At 38.4% G+C, this 8,113-nt stretch overlaps 1 pseudogene; it reads left to right on the top strand.

Annotated features, from left to right (window-relative positions):
• Positions 1-1,770: 1,770 nt before the first annotated feature.
• LOC149253669 (benzyl alcohol O-benzoyltransferase pseudogene) lies at positions 1,771-5,850 on the top strand (annotated as a pseudogene).
• The last annotated feature ends 2,263 nt before the right edge of the window (positions 5,851-8,113 follow it).

The following is an 8,113-nucleotide window of genomic DNA, read 5'->3' as shown; positions in this document are numbered from 1 at the left end:
GTTGCAACTTCATTATACTTGGTACTTGCATTTGACTGTCTCCTGCTGCTTTTAAGTAGCAAGGTCCCATGGTTGAATTATATGTGATACCCCACAACATTTTGTTGTAAGAAGAAGTGTCCAAATCTCTGTACCTAATGGACCATCACAATGATTTCCCAAGTCCTATTATGTTCTTAATTGTCTTCGGTGTTTTGTTCTGTGGTAAGCTCTCTGTTGGCTTCATTTGTGATGGTTGTCTATGCAATCTTCATTCCTTTCTTCAGTAAAAGATGCAACTATCCTTCATGGATTGTCTTGTATTGTTGGTTGTAAACCTTATAACAGATGATTTCTTATGATTAAATGATCATTCTTAGTTTATTCAGAAATAATTAGATCCTGTTTACTCTTTAGTTTTCCTTTATTTATAATAGATATAATACAAATCATAACAATAATAAATAAATAAAATAAATTGAAGGATTATGATAAATAAATAATAATTATATATAAATAAATAATAAATACTTGTTTGATCTGCACATTTGCAATCATATGATACAATTGTTTTATCTCTGCAAATACGATTGTATGTTCATAAAATCAGAAAAGACGAGTATTCTGATGCACACACTTTCATAAACTTTTCTTCTGGTTATTGAACTCCTCACTACTAACGTTTTGAATATATCATCTTTTTGTAAGGCTTGCTTTAATGTTTTTTCACATATTTAAATAGTCTGGAATAATAAGCATTTAAAAGTTTAAAGTAGAGATTTGAGCTTCTGTGCCTTGATTTTAGCATTATATATATATATATATGTCTGAACTTTTGTAGTTATGACATCATTACTAAAAATATCTGATTTTATCATATTCAGGTCGTGACTCTATCATTTTTCCTTTTGACAAGCTTCTATGAAGATCCTTCTTCTGCAAATGAGCCCTTCCCTTCCTTCTCGTTATGTTGGATTTGTATTCTCACATCTTAGTAAAAAATATTTTACAAATGATTTGCAATATTGATTTATTTCTATTTTTGTTAGCTGTATTTCAACTTCTTAACACAATATCTTTTTGTCTTCCAATTCTGTTTACAGCAACTGTCAATAGTTGATAGACACGAAAGAAAAAATTGTCAATAGATCATATACACCTGTAAAATGGCATTAAGGGGTGACTCCAATTTGAGATGGGCAGTAACTTATGCCACTTACTGTCTCAAAGTTTAGGAACAACAAACAGAGAAACAAAAAAGCACATGCCTTCTTTATGTATTCATGAAAGTGAACCAACTTCCACAACTTGCTGCAATTAGGTTGGTTGTAAGAGACAAGATGATAAAGCAATTAATTTCAAAACTGACAGAAACAGTCATAATTTGGCAGCGCAAGGTCAACAGTTTCATTACTAACCAGAAAAATAAAAAGTAAACTTAAACTTTAAGCATTGGGCTTGAATAAGTGAAAATAACAATGCACTCTTTCATCTAGGCTTTTCCATCATAAGCAACTACACTAGAAGACTCAACAAATTCTATGGGAATCTTTAGGCCGTGATTTTTTAGTTGCAGCAACCTACTATGTGCAGGCTGCCTCACTTTGGCCATCAAGTGGAAATCACCATCATCAGGTTTGATCTCAATTTGTGGTTCTGTTCTTTTTAATCTGTCTTAGTTTATCTGAATCTGCCTCCAAAGTGAGCAAACTAAAGTATTAATTTTCTGTGGGAAGTTAACGGTATCATTTTGTGGTTTGCGGTTTCCAGCTTGCAATACTGGCAACATACATGGGAGATGAACTCGTTGCAGTCTATCGGTATTTTCGAAGCTTGGTAGTTGAAATTCCATTCTCTACTACAAGAGACAATTTGATTAAAATATTTGACAAGGTATTTGTCTTTTTCCCTGTGAAGTAAATCTGATTACAATGAATATAATTTTTATCTGGTATGGCTCTTCACGTAGGTGTTCAAGGGCTAAAGTAGGCAGTGGTATGTTCATTTAGTGTATTATATTTTACTCTCTTGAATGTTATTGTTACTATTTAACTTGCAAGAACAACAGTTTGCTGCATGAATCAGAAATGATGGATCTTTCTCCCTATCAAAATTTTTATTACTGTACATCAGGTTTACAAAAGGGAGGCTTTCCCTTAAGGATCAGAAATAAGGGGCAACCATATCAAAGAGAAAACAACTAAATATTTCAGAGGTTAACAAGGCTTTTCAAATTCGTTTCGTTTGCCTTAATGGGATTCTCTTTACACACACAAGGAATGCTCTGTTTCATTCTTTCAACTTTTCAAGCCATTTTTTTACATTGTGTTTGGTGTTTTCCTAGTTCACAAATACCTCTTTACTTATAAATTTCAAAAATTTTAAATTGCCAACCTCGAGACATTTGATGAAGTTTGTTCCTCTGCAATATTGGTCGATGGCTCAACTTTTAGTGGACTTGTGTTTCTTTAGATTGTGTCAATTCTAATATTCACAGTTCATAATATAATCCTTGTGTTGCGGTTTTCTTCCAGAATGACTCTAAAGAATGTTATGAATATCAGGAGATCAAATCTTTGGAACAAGTCTCAAATTAGAGCATTAGGACATTTATCAAGGGTTTGGATTGTTGTCATGATTTCTGCACTAGGCTTTCTTACATGAAGATATAATGTGAAGAAGAAAATGGTGAAGCCCAAGTCTAAAGAAGATGAATTTTTAACGCCTTATCTTCTTGCCTGGACATAATACTATATGGGAGCTCATGATACCTCTTGTACGGCGTGAACTTCTTATTGGTGACTGAGATCAGAAGCAGGGACCATTAACTTCCTTGTTGGGTGTGAACTTCTTTTGGGTGGCTGAGAATAGAAGCACGGACCGTTAACTTCCTTTCTGGGCAACATGGATACCTGATTCGGTTCTATACATTACCAGCAGGTGTTTATACCATCTGGGAGTTCCATATACAACATGGAGGTGTAAGCACTGAAGGGAAAGATAGTCATTCTCATTTCTGGGCATTACCTCCTCTTGGTAACTTGATATTCCATACAGTCAACATAAATACCATATACATGTTGTAACAACCAATATTGCGGAAAACACTCATTATCTACATTTCTATGCAGTTGTTCAACCATTTCTAATAGTGTGGTATTCATTCTCTATTTGTGTTCTCGCTTGTGATTGGCAACTTTTTCTTAAGAGCACTTTTGTACATTTGTTTTCAGCACTTGTGCCTGAATTTTTCACTCCCTCTCAAGCAACACTAGAGAGAAATCTCTCTCTAAGGTACTTTTAAGGAGGCTATTTCAAATTTTGGGTGAGATTTGGTTTCATCCTAAGCTGTAGGAAATGCCTAGTCCAACCATGTTTCAATTCCTGAAATACCCAAACATGTACAAAATGCCTTGGAAACATTGCCAACCATAGCATATGACATTTCCAAATATAGAAAGATTGCACAATAAGGCCAACATTGTTTCCAAGGCATTCCATCCATCTCTGGTGACATTTTAGGCACTTTATTAGAAGTTTCTAAGAGCCCGAGAGTGGTATGGGACACTTAGGAAAATATCACCGTGTCCATGACTCCATGCCAAGCACCTTTTAAGACAAAAGATAGGGATTCAAATTTGAGGAGCTTGTCACCTTGGTAATCATTGGTAATATTAAATCTTAAAGTAAAAGGATAGAAAAGGTAAGATAAAGGAGAATGGATAGAAAAAGTAAAATAAATGAGAACGCCAACTTTGACTTAAATTTTTAACAATACCATTAATTATTTCAAGATGCTTGAGAATGGTTCCAACAGAGAAGCAAAGGTGAATGTATGTACTTGTCAAGGCCACTTCTTGTTGAAATTTATGACCATGATAACTTGGTATGTTTAAAGAAGGATGAAGCTATTAGGTTGACCAGTCTTTATGTCAGTTTAATTGCATTCATCATACCAAGGATAACAAAGTTCCAAAGGAAATCTATAATAACTTCAAAAGTCTCTTTGCAACAATAAATACTACTCTAGTCCACTGACTTGAAACTAATCTCTCCAACCTAAAGAAGGGTGACTTCGACATAGTTGAGGAATATATTGCAAAGTTTAAAAACCTGAAGACCGACATTATTCAAACAAGCAAAAATGACAAATAATCGTTTATAAACTATTTCTTATTGCACTGCACTAGTGTGGCAGGTTTTACAAAACATGACATAGTGCATAAATGTTGGAGCAGAGTTGCAGTTGTGGAAGAATATGAATCAATGTTGGAGCAGAGTTGCAATTGTGGAAGCATATGTTTCTATAAAAGTTTTAACTTTCATGACAGATAATAACATCAAATTCTATACATATTTATAGTTCGTCATTTTTGTGTACCATAAACCATATTGTGTGTAACCAAAACCCAAATTGACAATACAATTGGGATTTTAATTAATTTAATATATATATAAATTAATAATATAATTTAGACTATAAATGTTATGTGGTTTTCAACATTCATTATTCTCATTTTTAATATTTTGTTACAAAAATACTTGTACTTTTTAATATTTTACAGAAATTCAACAATTCCAATTTCATAATTCTATCCACTTCTTTTTGTACCTTTTGAAACAATTGCTAGTTAGTAAGTCTATCCATCCCTTCATTCCTTTTTCGTCGTAGGTACTTCGTTTGTCGCCTTCAAAATTTTACACCTCTTCGTCATTATTAGCCGTTTAGATGTCGTTCATGCTCCGTCGGTAAAATCTCACAGCAACCATGTTTTACCTTTGATATCTTTATCAAAGTACAAGGCCCCAATATATCGCATCATTTCTCGATGGGGCAGGGTAGCATTACTTTAGGGTATATGGAGTCGTGCCCCGGATGACCATTCCTCCCTCTGCTGACCTTCTAGAAATCACTGCGCCATCCATGCTGATACTTTGCAGGGTTAAAATTTGATGGGTAAATTGTTCGTAAGATTACTGTACTTCTCGTTGGTTGCAAATCTCCTATGTCGTTGGTTTTAATTACTTACCTGGTGACTTTTTTTTCAACGTTGGTTGGTTTTAATTACCTACCTGGTGCCTTTTTTTTTCAATGTTGGTCATTAATGGTTTGTCTGGTTCAAGGCTACCTGGTTTGTGAAACTAAACATCTCACCTAAAAAAACTTAGACTATACCATATCTTCTCCCCCTAACGATTAGACCACCTCCTCCACTAAAAACAGCTCTAACTCTAATTCCACTTATAATGTTATAAATAGATCTCACTCTAATTCCATTTATAATCTTATAAATAGGTGTTACATTATGCAATCTCAACAGCTATCCTTCATATACTGTATTTCTCTTGCCTCAAAGAGTCTAACACAGTTGGGCTATTTCTTCTGGCTTTGGCCGAGTATCGAAAATTTGATCTTCCATGGCATATTTGCACTTCAAAGTCACAAGAAAGTCGGCCATCCTCGTCGCTCCTTCTCAGCCTATTCCAAAAGAGTTTATGTACCCCTCCAATATCGATGATTAACCAACCCTGAGATTTCATTGCCACGTTGTTCAGTTCTATCGGTTCGACCCATCGAAGAAGAGTGAGGATCCCGCCCGAGTTACCAGAGAAGGGCTGGCCAACGTTTTAGTGATCTACTACCCTTTTGCTGGAAGAGTCAGAGACGCTGCCGCCAGAAAGCTCGTGTTGGAATGCACTGGAGAAGGCGTGATGTTTGTGGAGGCCGATGCGGAAGTTGCTTTGGAAGAGTTAGGAGACCTCCTGCTGTCTTTTCCCTGCTGGCAAGATTTGTTGTACGACATGCTGGACACACTGACTATTACCAATTCCCCTCTCCTTCTAATTCACGTTCGTTCAATCATGTTGTGACTCAATTTTTTTATTTTTTTCTATGTTTTCACTTTGTTATGATGCATGGTGGCATTGAATGCTTTTTCCCATCAAAGTTGTGACTTCTAAACGTACCATGGCGTCTCAAACTTTCAGGTAATGCGTCCGAAATCTGGAGGGTTCATATTCACCATGACTTTTAATCACACCATAACTATAAGGACCTGCTGTCCTTAGGCGCGTCTGCCCGAAGTGCAACTGTGGGTGAACGATGTGTGCGTGCGGTTGGGAGGCTGAACAAACGGCGTTCGGACGAAGTGCGACTTGAAGAACAGCTCGAACTTAACTTGTGCGCGTGGAGATAAGTTGAAACACGCATGAAGAAGGGAGAGCGATGGTTTTTATAGGTGTGGGGAGCATGGAGCAAGCAGCCACGACCGACCGATGGTTATAGAGGAGGCCGACATGAGTTTTGATGTATTTGTGATAATGGATGGGCGTTGGGCAAGTCGGCTGGGCAACCAGGACTTCGCCCCAACCTTGGTATATACTGCAAGTGTGTTGGAATCATTTGGACATCCAATCACTCACTCTACATCTTTGCTCAATAAGAGGAGTGCACAGATTTAAGGTAGATGCAGCAAGGAAGGTTAAGGCCCATGACATGGTGATGCGCCCATTCTTGGGCGAGGCTACACAAGGAGTAAGTTGCATATCTCTTGGTCTTGGGTGAAGGTGTGGGAAGGAGGGCCCGGTGGTTGGGTGAGGGCGTGCACAGGTGTGTGGTGCCCGCTGGATGATTGAGGTGTGCATGGGTGTGTGGCGCCCGGTTTGTGCAACGACTTGGCACGGGTTCTTGGGTGACTCGGGTGAGCGCCTGCCCGTCGTGCAAGTGTGCACAGTGACTTGGTGAAGTGTCGAGATTGTGAACGGAGGTGTGTCTCGAGTAGAGGCGCCCGTGTGTGGTGACTTGGAGGCGTGCCCAAGTTGGGCAAACAACACGACCATGAAACGAAGGTTGGAACCGGAGGTCGTAGAGTTGGGTAGGAAGTACTACGTGCTGTTCACACGATTTGGGCATTTGTCAAGAGTTGGCAAGTGGGACTACGTGTGGGTAGGTGTACACGGTTTGGGTGCTTGCGACCAAACGAAGAGCGAACCGGCGAAGACGTGCAACAAGGTGAACGAAGAGTTGGTGAGTCATGCGGCGACCGTGCGGAGGTGCCGACGAGTTGGGCAACCGAGTTTGCCGAAGTTGGAAATTTGGCTAAGTATAAATTTGGGGTTTCCCAAGGACTTAGCCTATAATTTGTAAAAGTGGAAAAATTATATATATATTGATATTCGGGCAGACTCATATTACAGGGAGTTGCCCCTCCCTTTATACTGTTGTGCATTTCTCTTGTATAATGCTGTTGATAATGAATGTGTATGGGTGTTCATTGGTATAAAGGCACATTAATAATACTTGGTAACAAAAATAAAAAGGCACATTAATAATACTTGGTAACAAAAATAAAACTAAGTATGGAATGTTAAGGCGTAGTCTACAATCGTAAGTATTGGTGAAAAGAAAATGGTTGGTAGTGCCACACCTCGCTATAAGTGCTTGAAAGACTACCGTAGGTGTAGGGGCGTGACAATTGGTATCAGAGCTCGGTTGGAGCTGGTGTTAGAGCAAGTTTGCTCATGACGAAGTGACAGTGGAAGCAGTTACTTGCAGGTGAAGGAAGCTAGTTTCACATAAACTGGAACAAGGGCCGGTTCATGGTTGCAGGGAACTTGGTGAAGCTGGTGAATGGTGAAACAGGTTTAGCAGAGGTGAAGCTTAGTGCTTGGACCAAGCTGAAAGACAAGGCATGGCATGTTTGGAAGAATGCGAAGGGAAGCTCTTACTTACCTTATACAGGTTGAAGCGGATGAAAGAAGAGAACCCCTGGATTCGAGATAAGCTTGAGGTTTTGGAAAAGAATGTTGAAGACGAACTTCTTCAACTTGGTTGGACAATGGAGAAAGATGAAGTTACAGATTGTGCTATCAAGGAAGAGGAAGTGGTGATAGTTGAAGATGTTGCAGATATGACAACGATGGAGGATGAACTTGAGATTGATCAAGTTGGACCAGGATCGTGCATTTTACAGACATGGATGGATGAGGATACTCATATGGAGGAGCCTCATGATGATGAAGTAAGTATTGATACTTGTGTTTCACTTGAGCATTTGGTAGATGGATCGTATGCAGGGAAGGGCAAAGTCAGTTTGCCAATGCTAGGGAGGATCTTACCATGGATGTCTATGAT

This window comes from Pinus tabuliformis, chromosome 7 (genome assembly GCF_031772625.1).
Source record: "Pinus tabuliformis cultivar Carrire ecotype Pingquan chromosome 7, CPIR1, whole genome shotgun sequence".
Taxonomy (NCBI): Eukaryota; Viridiplantae; Streptophyta; class Pinopsida; order Pinales; family Pinaceae; genus Pinus; species Pinus tabuliformis.
Note: the sequence above shows the minus strand (reverse complement) of the source record. Positions and strands in the feature narration are given on the sequence as shown.